Raw genomic sequence first — 15,668 nt, forward strand, 5'->3', positions numbered from 1 at the left:
TAGCCAGGATTAGAGCTGACTCGGTTCCTCAAAAGGTGAATTATCTTGAAGATTAGTTTAGCCAGTTCACCCTGGCTAAGTTTAGCCTTATCCGATTCCTCAAAAGAGAATTGAAGCAAGCCTAGCTTAGTTACCATGGCAATTTAGCTGTGAAGTTAGCCTGGTCAGGAGCAGGCTAACAGCCAAGCTTACTTAAGCCAGTGCCTTGTTCTTCAAGTTTTTCCACAGTTAATTCAAAACATGTGTTTGTATATGGACTCATTTTAATGACCCTGCATTCAAATAAAATTAAATCAATACAATAAGATATAATCAATGTAATTATATTACTGAAATAGTGTGTGACCATGAATCATAATTGTTTCACAATGACTCATGTGATATGTCATTGTCACTCTGTTAACACTATAGTTCATATTGTTGTTAGATGTTTGATAATATATTACCATTTTTTTAAAATATTATAAAAAATGTCTAACACATACATATACACACATATATATATATATAAATATATATATATATATATATATATATATATATATATATATATATATATATATATATACATATATATATAAATATATAATATATATATAATATATATATATATTTAAATATATATATAAATTATTAGTTACGGGTTTAAAGGAGCCTCTGTGTAAGTCAATAAGGAGCATATTTTAAATTATCAATTTCTAGTCAATGGAGAAATTGTTTTGTTTTTTATTTCTTGTCCACCTTTGGAGTTACATCATGATGGCAAGGTAACTACACAACCCAAACCTCTACCAAAGTGGTCTTGCAAATGTGGGGTTATTGCGTGTCTCGTCCCGTCCCCCGCTCATCCCGTCGGTCAACCCCTCCCCCCCCGTCCCGTCCGTCCCGTGCGTCCCGTTGCGGACCCCGTCGCAGTACACCGCCGTCCCCCCGTCCCGTCCCGTCCCGTCCGTCCTGTTGCCCGTCCGTCGCAAACACACACACACACACACACACACACACACACACACACACACACACACACACACACACACACACACACACACACACACACACACACACACACACACACACACACACACCGACACACACGCGCGCGCGCGCTCGCACACACACACACACACACACACACACACACACACACACACACACACACACACACACACACACTCTGTGTGTCTTGCAATACTTTGCCACGCTTTCTCCCTGGATTTATTAATAACAGCCGTGTTTCCTTTTCTGTTGATAACATGTTTCACTTCCTCATAAGCTTGCATGAGCTGCTGTTGTTCGGCCACAGAGAAAAACGCTGCGCGAGTTTTGTTCCCCGCTGCCATGATTGGTCAAGTTCAAGGAATCTGCGCTCGAGTTCATGGTCTTTTATAGAAATACGTCGTCGGCGAATCGCCGCCCATTTAGCCTGGCTTCATTATCCTGGCTGGACACAGCCTGGCTTGACAAGGTCTAGCTCGACAAAGTTGCTCCTTTTCAGCCTGGCTTGGCGTCTGTAACCTCACTCCGTCAAATGAAAGAAGCTTGCGACACACATTTTGTTTCACAGCGTATTGCATCTGAGACTCCGGGCGCAGAATCGATGACAGACGGAGTTTTATTTTTTCAAGCTACTAGGCAGGTGATTGGATGATCCCGCCCCTAACAGCCGCTGATTGGTTCGTATGCGCAGCGGTTCGGGCAGCTTTACTCTGTGAGCAATCCCAGACCCTCCTTCCTGAAACCAAATGCAATGCAATGCATGAGATTTCCGGAGGGAGGGGGTGTTTACCAGGCTATGGCGTCTGAGGAACGGAACAAACGAGGCTTTTCGGACCCGACTTTGTCAAGCCTTGATTAGGCTTAAGGCCAGGCTTTGTTAATTCACCTTTTGAGGAACAGGCCCCTGGTCTCCCTTTTCTCTCTCAACAGCAGTCCAGCATGTCACAACATTGGAGCTGAGCTTCCAACTTTCCTATGAGCAATACTGCCCCTTGGCAATCAAGAGAGTTGGGACTGAGTTTCAGAATTTTCCATAGGTCCCCAGCAAAATGTTATTATTAAATATGTCTCTTTTATTGCTACTTTTAACTTTTTAATGGATCCTATGTAAGTAAAGCCTGATAAAAGTGCCAAACTCCCAAAATCCACCAGAATACTGGAAATTACATCTACTCTGTTTTTAAAATCCTGGGAGTTTTTGATGTCATTTCCAGTATTCTGGTGGATTTTGGGAGTTTGGCAACAGGACCCCCGTTACCGCCCCCCGTTACCGGCCACCCCCGTCTCCTGTTATCGGACGGTCTGAGGTTGGCAATTACCTATGCATGCAATGTAGAGATTACATGAAATCCATCTATTTATATATCTGCAGTGACGTCCACGGGGGTCCCGGTGGCGGTAACGGGGGCGGCGGTATAACGGGGGTCCCGGTGGTGGTAACGGGGGCGGCGGTAACGGGGGTCCCGGTGGCGGTAACGAGGGTCCCGGTGGCGGTAACAGGGGTAAAAAAACGCGCTTTTTTTCCCGGGCTTGTAGGTCTTTGATTTTCACACAAGAATTGAATAAGTGTGGGGAAACTCATTGGTTTGTGATCAGATTTACTGCTTAAATGGCAAGACCACTTTGGTAGCTATAGGAGGTTTGGGTTGTGTAGTTACCTTGCCATGATGTAACTCCAAAGGTGGACAAGAAATAAAAAATAATGTCTCCATTGACTAGAAATTGATCATTTAAACTATGCTCCTCATTGACTTACATTGTACAGTGAAGAGGGTCTTTTAAACCCGTAACTAATAATTTATATATATGTGTGTGTGTATGTGTGTATGTGTATGTATGTATATATATATATATATATATATATATATATATATATATATATATATATATATATATATATATATATATATATATATATATATGACAATGACATATCACATGAGTCATTGTGAAACAATTATGATTCATGGTCACACTCTATTTCAGTAATATAATTAAATTGATTATATCTTATTGTATTTATTTCATTTTATTTGAATGCAGGGTCATTAAAATGAGTCCATATACAAACACATGTGTTGAATTAACTGTGGAAAAACTTGAAGAACAAGGCACTGGATTAAGTAAGCTTCATGGCTGTTAGCCTGGTCCCTATGGGCCCATATTTACTTAAAAATGCAATAATTTCTGGGAAAGCTTTCGAAAGGGTCGACCTGTAGAACAAATAAAAGCAAACAAGTTGGAAAAATGTTAAGCAAAAATAAATGTCACATCTTTACTGGATTTAAGTTGTTTGAACTGAATATATAGGCCTAATAAATGAGGTAGAATCACAGTTGAGTTAAAGGGATACTTCACTTTCGGGCCGGGGACACATTTAAAAAAAATATTAAAAATAAATGAAAAAAGTTATGGAAAATTCATGGCCCCCTCACGCATTAGAGTGTCCTACTAATGCGTGAGGGGGCCATGAATTTTCCATAACTTTTTTCATTTATTTTTAATATTTTTTTTAAATGTGTCCCCGGCCCTAAAGTGAAGTATCCCTTTAAGTCACTGGGAAACTTGCATTGCATTATCAGTATCAATAGATTTTTTTACCAAACAACTCAACTATCTTTTATCAGATATGGGCCATCATTTAATATTGTGCATCCCTATTCAACTGCTTTGGTTCAGTTAGAATGTGGGTTTATGTACTTACATGCTGTCAGAGCAGCAGAGCATTTCAACCAAACTCCGAACTGTCTCCAAGCAGCTCACAACACTAAAGGGGTCGTGTCCACCAAGGTGTTTCTTTCCTGTATGTTTTGAATTGGGGAAACCCCAGTAGCGTGATGAGCAGTGTTGCCATGTCCGTTGTTAAACGAGCACCTCGTGGACATGGCCCCCAAGCGTCTCCTCTGACAGCTGGAGTGACGCGCACGCACTCACGCACTCACGCACTCACGCACACATGCACACACACAGGACAGGACCGATGGCACACAATACACGCTGGACTGAACACAATACAGCACTGAAAGAAGATTTGTTTGTTGGTTTGCGCTCTGCCACACACACTATTTGTTAGGACCAGTTTATAATATCTGTGTACAGATATATATATTATAATGTGTGTATATAAGTTCTTTCTTTGGTTTGTATTCATTTAATGGAATTCCTGCAATGTATTAATCCAATGTGTAATATGTATGACAGTCCTTATCAGCTAGTAGAATTCCACTCCACTGTCTCCTCCTTTCTCCTGTCTTCTGATAATAAAGTGCTTGGCAGAGGGGAGGATGCGCCATTGTAAGTTGGGATCGTGTCCAGTGAGATGCATGGTCGTTTACAATCCTCGTACGAGTAAAAGAGATCTCGTGTGTCACGTGTCTTTCTTTATCTGTGTGTGATCAAACAGCAAGGGGGTTTAAGATAACGATCAAGAACCTATCATTTCACTGGTCCTTCGTGTCGGATTTCTACGTCGTTTTTGGAAGAGGAGAAGAGGACGCATCGCAAGTCTATCGATAGCCAGAGATCCAAGAGGGTCCTGCAAGCCCTGGGGTGTAAAGTCGCACCAGGCCGGTGTTCACCAGTCCGAAATCTTCTCTTCGACGAACGACTGCCGAAATCTGAACGTGATCACACGCCTATAAGAAACATGTAAGTGGTCCTTGTGTGGACATATTGTTGTTATTACTAGGTGTAATATTGACAAGTGTGGTCCTTGTGTGGACATATTGTTGTTATTACTAGGTGTAATATTGACAAGTGTGTTGTAGTTGTGCATAGATAAGCAACTACAGTTATAGTTGTGTTGTAGTGGCGGAAGCCACTGCATTTTATTAGCTGCAAGAGTATACTGGTACAAGTTGAGTGTGTGTTTGTCACGGTGGTTGAAAGCCAGTGGGTCTGACAGCCCCCTCCGGGGAAATCTAGTCGTGTAAACTGCTTTGTCTATATTTATTCTATATATCTAGTATAACCCCCATAACAATCTCAGGGGTGTACGGTGTATGGTTTGGATGTGATAAGTGAGTGATAAGTGCGTGATTCCCTGGGGCACGTCTACACGTGGTGGACGTGGTGAATTTGGGTGTGATACAGTTTTTGGCCAGTATACAGCAGTGCCTAGATAAAGTTTGAAATACTGTACACTTAGTTAGGATAAGAACAAGATCTTTACAGTGAATAAAATAATTTCTACACATTGAACAGAACATTATAATAACCACACATATTTAAGTTCACCCACATAATAGTAATTGACTGCTAATATGGAGAAGGAAAAAGAAGATCCTGGGAAACAAGTGATTGTAGTCGATGTTACCAACGAAGAAGTGAAACCAAAGGGAAGAAAGAATATAAGGCCAAAGAAGGCCCCCGGATTTATGTATAGATGTGGCAGATGTGGTCGTAAGGGCCACTTTATGGTTGTTTGCGAGTCAAACACAACAGTGGATGGTTGGAATGATTAGAGAGAAAGAGAAGAAGGTAGGAGGCTGTGCGCATTAGAGCGACAGCGAGAGAGAGAGAGTTTTGTAGTAAGAAGAACATGTTTTGTTTTGTCTAAAAGATGTGTAAATGAGAGAGTGGATTGTGCATTTTTTTCGTGATCTGTATGAATTGGCCCACATAGATGCAGTACTCATTTAAACATTTCAAAATTCCATGTCGTGGTGCACAACGACATGGAAGGAGTGATGTTTAAATGAGAGTAAGAGTGTATGTATGTGTGTGGATGAATGTATTTTTTTTTTTTAGTAACAACATGAGAATCACAGTACATGGCAGTACAGTCCACCTAGAAGTTATTTTTCTGCATGAAAGGAGGAAGAGAGAGAGTGTGCATGTGTGTTCAGGTGTTAGTGTACATGAATTGTAAGTGAATGTGGTGTTTGGGTGTAATACATATGTACTATATGTAAAGTGTGAAGGGTAGCAACAGTAGTGTGAACAAATGGGTTATGACGTGCGTGTGTGCTTGTATACGTGCATGTGTGTAGTTTCATGTACCGAAAAGACTGTGTGTGTTTGAAGCATGTGGAATGACGTCACTTACGTTGGAGAGTGTCAGGTACTGTGTGTGTGAGAGGAGTGAGAAATATTATAGAAGTGATGCATGAGTCTGAACCAAATCTGTAATGTGCAGATTGTATGTGTGTCTGTCTGACTGTCTGCATGTGTGTGTGTGTTCACATGTGTGCGTGAGAGAGAGAGAGACAGAGAGACAGAGACTGATTACTGGAGTGTGTGTGTGCGCTCGAGTGAGCCTGCCTGTGCGTGAGTGTGTGAGTGTGTGAGTGTGTGTGTGTGTGCGTGTGCGTGTGAAGTCCAGCCAAGAAAGAACAGGAGAAGCCCAAATAATTTTCAGTTTAGAGTATTTTTACTCAGTTTGGGAACTTTAAAGTATCTGTACAAATTTTTTAAGTATTTCTACTCATTTGAGTATTTCCACAAGGGCTTGTTAAGTCCAGCCAATTTCTCAAGGGAAATAGCAAATTTTGAGGCCACGTTTCTCAGTTGTCTCACGCTATCTCTTGTGTTGATTTATTTTGGGAGAATCTCCCACACACGTGAGGTATGTGTGGAAAACCACAAGTAAGCTCTTAAAGCACTTGAAGGTCACGGGCAATAAAGCATCTAGCTTCCTAGGCCACTCACTCAGCATGACATGATGCAAAATTATGGGTTTAACTGGTTTGTTAACATAAAAAAAAAAAAAAAAAAGATTAGTCGAGCTCCTCTGTGTAGGCCTTGCCTGACCATATTAATCCCTTTGTCCAAACTGAAAGATGTTAAGGCCTCTAGGTTTTTACTCCAAATGTCTCTTAACTAACCCATTAAGACCTGGAACCTGTGTAAATTTTTGATATGTACTGAACCTCATCTCACTAAAGTTCGTTGCCAAGATGCATTTTCTACTTTGTTTATTTTTTTTGCTGCACAGTAGACTAGCAGAGGCACTTTTACGCCTGGGAAACGCTTATGTAGATAAGATAGGAAAGGAACCTAGTCGCGCTTCACATTGGGAGTTTTTATTTGTTATGTCTGCCACCAGTGACACAGACCATTTCACACTTAGGATCTGAAGTTGAGTCATGACCATAGGTCATATCTCAAACAGGAGGGATGGTACACATATATATATAATTAAGCAGCATTTTCACACTTATAATTTTCAAAATTATGCTAAACAGTTTTGTACATGTTTAGACAATGAAAAGGTAACGAAAGGCCATATGTAAGACTATTATTTCCACTTCTTGAAAAGTGATGTTACTGTAAAACTAGATTGAAGTACAGATGTGTGAAAACGGCCATAGCCATAATGCATCACATTAGTGGAGCCATACATGAAAATAGTGACTGGAAACTGGAGGTTTACTTTATTTAAAAGCGAATAAAGTCCAAAGTGCAAATTATCTGTCTAGTCTTTTCTCTCTCCCTACAGGGACTGAAGCACTGGTGATCTGCATGCCGTGATAAAGATCATCAAGCGAAAGGACCAGGACCAACTCTGCGCTGAGAGGGTCCGTTCCGAGTCCTGGTCACCAACACAATTGCTGTGAAACGTGTTATTTGGATCCACAAAAGGCCACTGCAAATGGGTGCGAACATTATCAGACATTCAGTAATAGGAAGTGGTAAAAGCCAGCAGAGGGTGAGGGCCTAGCGGATAGAGCTCAGGTCAGACCCAAACCTGGAGAAGACTCCCATTAGAATTTTCCCCATCCCCATTCCTATTACACTTAGAATTGCACCCCTGGTATTTTTGTGAGTTTTATAATTTCTATGAGTGTATTATATATTTGTATTATTAAAGTTACTCGTAAATCGAGGAGTGTTGACGAAAATGTTTCTCACCGTCTAAATCTAAATGCTGGGTATATTTTTACGCTAATCAAATCGCTAAGACTAAAAGTGAATGTGAATGTTTATGTTTGCACACATATAAATATATCTGCTTCACACAACTGGTCATGAGAAGTGACATGCCTCGAAATCCAATATCGCTGGTGAGCCTTGGGAGAAAATGACTTTGAACTAACAGCAGCTATTTGCCGTGTAAACCGTACCATCAGTTGAAATACGCCCTAAATAGCACTGTTAAGCCTGTATGTCACTCGGAAGCCTAACCTTTGTTATGTCCACGCTGGCTCTGTGAAGAAGGGTCAGATCAACGAACACAATTGTCAACAGACATTAATGCTGACTCCCCCGTGTTTGTTTAGATCAACTAAGAATTGGAGGTTGTAAGAAAAATACAATCTCACTGGTAATCCCGTGCCAATAAGGTTGGTTTGTCTCTCTTTCCCCATCTTGGAGTGGGAAAGCTTATGTTACGTGTAGAGACAATTAACTATAGACGTAGCCTGTTCCTCAATGCTACAATGACAATTTGAAGAGGCCCAAAACCGTGAGTTTGAGTCAGCGTCGTTAATGGCCGTCCAGAATAGATGGACTCTTGACCTTTTGACTGCTGCGAGTGGAGGGGTCTGCGTTTCTGATAAAAAGGACATGTGGTGTTTTTTTATTTCAGATGACATTAATTCCAAGAATGTTAGTGACGCAAAGCAAGACCATTAGTGTATGGTCAATGAAAAGGTCGTGCAGACATGCGGCGTTGTCTTAGACTGATGACGATATTTGTCCCAAGTGCTCCACTCCACACGAGAGTGTGTATTCCTTTCAAGCCCTATTTGAGAGTGACATAGAAAGTTAGTCCCAAGGCCACTGGAAGCGAAGAGGCAAATGTTTGAGTTGTTGGGTTGATTAATAAAAATCCTGTTATGATGTTCATTTTGAAATGTGAAGGCAAGAAAAATGTGATTGATGTTCAGAAGTATTAATTAAATGAACAACAGGAGGGAATGTTAGGACCAGTTTATAATATCTGTGTACAGATATATATATTATAATGTGTGTATATAAGTTCTTTCTTTGGTTTGTATTCATTTAATGGAATTCCTGCAATGTATTAATCCAATGTGTAATATGTATGACAGTCCTTATCAGCTAGTAGAATTCCACTCCACTGTCTCCTCCTTTCTCCTGTCTTCTGATAATAAAGTGCTTGGCAGAGGGGAGGATGCGCCATTGTAAGTTGGGATCGTGTCCAGTGAGATGCATGGTCGTTTACAATCCTCGTACGAGTAAAAGAGATCTCGTGTGTCACGTGTCTTTCTTTATCTGTGTGTGATCAAACAGCAAGGGGGTTTAAGATAACGATCAAGAACCTATCACTATTCTTGTACAATAGACACACGTCACCAAATGTAGGCCTACAGTATATAGCCTACTCAGGGTTCACTGCTTTTCCTCAGCATGCAAACATACATTGATTGATTGATTGATGTACTTTTATTTAGTAAGACATGAGAATCACAGTACATGGAAGAACAAATTCACAATACAAGGTCTACTAAACTGGAAGACTCAGTTAAGCAGGCAGCTTGTTTAAGATGAGAACCCCATGCACACAAATCATGATGACATATAAGAGACAGACAGATATACACACTACTATACAGAATGTCATACAATCAGCTTTCAGGTTACTGGTATGAAGAGAGAACAAAAACATATACAAAAGAAGAAAATGAAAGAAGGGGGGGTAGGTTAAGACTTAGACAGGGGCCATTATTTTCGAATTGCAGCCTCCTGAAGGTGTATCTTTAGGGCAGTTTTGAAAGTGAGTAGGGTTTTACACTCCTTTACTCCTTTTGGTAGGGCATTCCACATTTTGGATGAATAGCATGAGAACGAGTTCATTCCCTTAGTTGAGCCAAATCTGGGTTGAACATGATCAGTGGAGCTGCCTCTGGTGTTATGATCATGGACTTCATTAACATTTTGGAAGTATTTTGACAAATACAGGGGGATCCCAATGTTGTGGTGTATCTTGAAGACCAGGCCCATAGCAAGTTGCTGTACTCTGTCCTCAACCCTAAGCCATCCAATCCTAGCAAAATGAGCTACGGTTAGATGGGTTTTGTGATTGAGGCCAAGAAGTAGCCTTACAAGTTTGTTTTGGGATGTTTGGAGCCTTGTTTTTAAGGCCTTGGAGGTGTTGTGATGATGATAAGTGCATGCATAATCATAATGACCTTGAATGAGAGCCCCTGCAAGAATCTTCAGAGTATTCTTACTGACTAGACGATCAATCCTCCACAAATAGCGTGTTGTTTGGTTGACATTTTTGATCACTTTTTTGGCGTTTCTGTTACCAGAGAAGTTTGCCTCCAAGATGGAGCCCAGGTAGGTAATTTCATCCTTTCTTTTGATGACATCATCACCCACTTTGATCGTGAAACTCTCTGCCTTGCTAAGGTTAGGACTGGACCCAAAGAGGATGGATTCAGTTTTACCCAGGTGTAGTGAAAGTTTGTTGTCAGAGAGCCAGATGCAGATCTTGTTGAGTTCAGAGCTGAGAGTTTTCTCAACCTGCAGCCTGTCCCTGTCCGAGACTAGCAGGGCCGAGTCATCTGCGAACAGGAACAGTTTGCAGTCGCAGGCTGATGACATATCATTCACATATATCAGTAACAGTAAAGGTCCTAGTATACTTCCTTGAGGAACAACACAAGTCACAGGGAGGGGGGGGGGACTGGGTGCCGTTTACTTCCACCACTTGCTCCCTCCCTTCCAGGTAGGATCTCATCCAGTTCACTGACGTATCATCAAAACCTATTGCTTTGAGCTTATTGATCATAATTGGGTGATTAACGGTGTCAAAGGCCTTCTGGAGGTCCAGCATGACCATGCCGCAATATTTGCCCTTGTCGACATCTTGTTTGATAGAGTCGTTCAAATAGAGAAGGCATGTGTCAGTGGAGTGGTTTGTTCTGAAACCAGATTGGAATTTGTAGATTAGATTTTTCTCGGCAAGATACTTGGTCAAGAGTCCCCCCCCCCCCCCGGGAAAAAATCTCATGTTATCGGACGGTCTGAGGTTGGCAGGTATGCATGCAATGTAGAGATTACATGGAATCCATCTATTTATATATCTTCAGTGAAGTCCACGAGGGTCCCAGCGGTGGTAACGGGGGTAAAAAAAAGGCATTTTTTTCCCGGGCTTGTAGATCTTTGATTTTCGCATAATAGTGTGGGGAAACTCATTGGTTTGTGATCAGATTTACTGCTTAAAAGGGCAAGACTACTTTGGTATACAGTAGAGGTTTGGGTTGTGTAGTTACCTTGCTGTTAGCCTGGTCCCTATGGGCTGTGATTTGTCATAGCAACACTGCCCATAGATATTTGCTGTTTTTTTCATGTTCACTTAATGACTTGAAAGTGAATAAGTACTTCTGTGGAATTCATGAACATGTAAAGTATTAACAAGTCTTTGTAACTAAATAACTGCAATGGATCGTTTGGAACACAGGTTATTTTTTCCCCCGGAAAAGTTAAGTTTCGTTTTGAGACACAGAGATCATAGCAGTGTACAACACTCGTATATAACACCCCAACTTGTAGAACTATGGTGATATTTTGGATTGAAAGAGAATGAAGAAGGCGAGCCACTTGTCCAAACATGATTCCTGACCATTTTAAAAACAGATTGGCAGGTAATGGTTGACTGGTTAATTCCTGTTATGTCCATGAAATAAATTCACTCCACAGTAGTAAATAGTCCACATAGGCTACATGAGATGTTTCCATGACATCATATGGCCACGGTATCCTCTGTAGTCTGTAATCTCAACAGAAAAGAAAAAAGCACATATTTATGAAGTGAATGATATCAGCATCCATTGTTAAAGTAAACAACTTAATGTTGTAATAATTGTTAAATTAGATCTGTCAGAATCCCACAGCAGTGCAGGAACAGACTGGTCAAGAGAAAGGGGGTCCTGAGCAGACATTTAATCAACCTGCTGAATTTCAGTTAAAGAGATAGGCTGTGAAAGATTAAAATGTGCACCAACTTGCCTACTGCTTCCACCTAATAAAAATGCAAAAAGTGACGTGGTGAAATAAAGTGTATTTATTATGTCTCTTAATCTATTTGCACACTGTCAATTTCAGTGTGTTCATACATTTTAACATGCAACCAGGACTGGAGAACCTCTTAAGATCAGCTCCTTACACATTCCATCTTCACATTGTACAGTGTGGCTTAGAGAAGGTTAAATCTCCACCTTTATGTTACACTGCTGCCCTCTGTACTGTATGTTAATATTAATGACAAGAACTTAAACTTTTCTTTTACTGACTGATGTAGATTCTAGTTGCCTTTACATTTGGATAAAGATAGAAGTACATATTTGTGTTCTCAAATATAGTTGGATAATTAATAATTACAACATCTTTGTTTAGTAAGGGGAGTAATTTTTTTTAAAAGAAAATCTAAATTCAAGCTTCAACTCTGTTTACTGTTTACAGTATAACTACAACATTAGATAATTGTCAACATAAATTGATATTTAAAGGACCATACTGTTGTTATTGCATGTTTTCATACAATACCAAATTGGAAAACACCAATGGAATGTCAAGAAAACTGGGAATTGTCAGCAGTATAGCTAATGTAAAGTATACAGTATATGACTTCTAGAGTAGACAATGAGCTATACATGCAAAAACCTTTACTCCTTTTACTGTTGTATACATTTAAGGATTAAATGAATATTTTACTTAATTTGTAGTTTGGACCAATTAATACGTGACACTGCCATACCTACTTTAGAAGTCTCCGTCTAGTTTATGCAATTAATTGCAGCCTTTGTGATTTGGAAATTGCAATAGTTCATATTGCAATAAAAAAAAAGTGCATTGACATTGTTGTGGGGGGGGGGGGGGTATGTTAAAATAGGACATTATAATTGTCAAAAGACGATACCGTGGTCTTGTAATCCATTTCATGTTGAGTGCTTATCCTGCCCCCTGGTGGACAAAGTGCCACATTTCAAAAGAGAATCAGCTTAGTTATGAGTATCATCTTTGGAAAACAGATATACAACCTTTGAAAAATCTTTCAAAAAAAATTAGCAAAATTAAATGGATTACAAGACCACAGTGTCGTCTTTTGACAATTATCACGCACGCACGCACACACAAAGTTCCAGGGGTCATCAATGTGTCGGTGGCAAGACTTGGCCTTGTCTGTGGTAAATGTTTTGTTTTTACATAACATTATAATGTTCTTATTTTGATCATAAGACCCAATTATACTGACTGTCTCCAGGTTTTCCTTAGAATATGTATGACACTGATTTACTATGACACTATGGCACATTAGGAGTCCACCAGTACAGTGGTTATCTAACTTTTGATTTTCAAGGACCCCCAAAACGTGAGTGCACAAATGGAACCAAATGGACCCGTAAGCACCGGCTATTTTAAAATAGCCAAAGTTTAAATATGGCTGAAGTGGTTAACTTATGTTTTGTAATAATCAAAATCTACAAAGTAACTAGTTACTAAAGTTTTCAAATAATTGTAGTGGTAGAAGTATAATATTTGTCTGTGAGATGTAGTGGAGTAGAAGTAAAAGTATTGAAACGTGGACATACTCCAGTAAAGTAAAACTACCTCACAGTTGTACTTAAGTATAGCCTACAGTACTTGAGTAAATGTACTTATAGTTACTTTCCACCACTGGCCACTGTGTATTGACACACCTGTTGTCTGCTGTGTAACTCGGGGTCTCGGACGACCACTGATTTAGCCAATTAGTAATCATGTCAGCCAATCATGTGCTCTGAATGAGTTTCATAAATGAAACAACTTGTTTCTACAACAATGAGCACAAATGTCCACTGTGGTGAAACCAGTGTGATTCAGTTGGTTTCACATTTAAAGGAACATTTATGCAAGAATATTATATATTGTACATGTAGCCTACAGCAAAGACAAGGTTACTGTCCCTTGTGCATTACTCTAATTATTTTCCTCTATTTAATAATTACTAGGTTCAAACCCTCTCAATATCATCACCTTGCTAAAATAATTGCCTATATTTCATTATGTAGTCTTTCAGAAAACAGAAAAAAACAGAACCAAAACAAACTATATGATATTTCTGAATAATTTCACCCAGAAAGTTCATCAACATGACCATTGACATATAATAAGTGACTTACTCCAGACTAAAACCTTTTTTTTTTTTGCTTAAGCCACATTTTCTTTGCGACTTTGCGACACATTGTCTTTGGTTCTCCCCAAGAAGACCAGGCTCCTGGTGGTCCCCAAGAAGACCAGGCTTCCTGGAGGTCCCCAAGAAGACCAGGCTCCTGGAGGTCCCCAAGAAGACCAGGCTCCTGGAGGTCCCCAAGAAGACCAGGATCCGAACCCGGGGCGACAGGGCACTTCTCTGTGGCTGCTCCACTCCCTCTGGAATGCACTCCCCAAACATATCAGAGTACCTTAAATACCGCCCCCTGCCCATAACAGTTCTTTAAGAAAAAAAGGGGGGAAAAAAGGCCAAGACACAGAGAGAACAATGTCATTCCTTTGTTTTTTTTTCTTTTCAAAGTAAAATACCAAAGAACATACAGTACATATAATGATGTGTGTATTCTGTCAATAACAGCATATAATACACAAACTAGCTTCTACCTCATAGACGGAATCGCTTTGTTTGTACCCCCCCCCTACCCCCCCAAAGTTACGTAAAATCACAATAAAACGTATAAAAAAAAGAAGATCATTTCAGTCCTTAGCGTGAAACTTCGGTTCAAGACAAGAAGATTTTTAAGTATCGACGAGAAAGCAAAAAAAAATAAAAAGCACACATAAGTCACTGACGGGCACAAGCCTTGTATCCCCAATTTTTCATCATTTTTTATGTCTTTTTTTCCCGTTAATTAATGCCCTTAATGCCCCGTTTTATATTCAGTCGTGGTGTCATGGAAAAGTAGCCCAAAAAAAAAAACAGATCTATAAGCTCATAGATCGCCTATATTTGCTGTTAGAATCGTCTTCTTTTTTATGTTCACCTAATGACATGCCCAAAATAGGGATGCCAGGTTGAGAGTACTACTGTGGAATTTATGAACATGAAACCAATGAAAAATATTAAAAGGAGTAGTTCACCCAAAAATAATTCTTATTTTCCATCAATTACACAACCCATGAAGCCTTGAATTCATGGGAGATTTTGGGGGTTTTTGTCGCATTCCTGAGCCAGTAATTCAATGACCGGGTGGGCTGCTCAGTAGGAAAATCTTCTTGTCAGGAGACTAAACTACCGGAGACTCCGCTGGTCATCAAATTATTGGCTTAGGAATCCGACAAAACCCCCCCAAAAACTCGATTAATGCAAGGCTTCATGAGGTGTGTGATTGATAGAAAATTAGATTTCTTTTTGGGCGAACTACTCCTTTAAAATTGATAACAAAATAACTACAATACGGCTTATTTTTTCCCATTTCCGGAAACTTTACGGTTTTGGACATACGAAATTTCCACCCGACAGCGACGATATGCAAAAGAACGAAAACAAAAAAAACAACAACAATTAAGAGGCACAAGTCTTGCTCTCAGTAAAAAACATAAGTGATGGTTACAGGCAGACAGCTTTTTTTTTTTTTTAAACTAACATCTATCAAAACTGGTACATAAACATGGATTACACTGCTGGAAATTAGACACTGGTCAAGTTTAAATTCCAAAAGGACATAAACACATTTTAATACACCAGAATTCCATTCTGTGACGATTACGATTAAATAATAATACAAAAA

This window comes from Gymnoscopelus braueri (assembly GCF_963280865.1).
Source record: "Gymnoscopelus braueri genome assembly, chromosome: 13".
In the NCBI taxonomy this organism is placed as follows: domain Eukaryota; kingdom Metazoa; phylum Chordata; class Actinopteri; order Myctophiformes; family Myctophidae; genus Gymnoscopelus; species Gymnoscopelus braueri.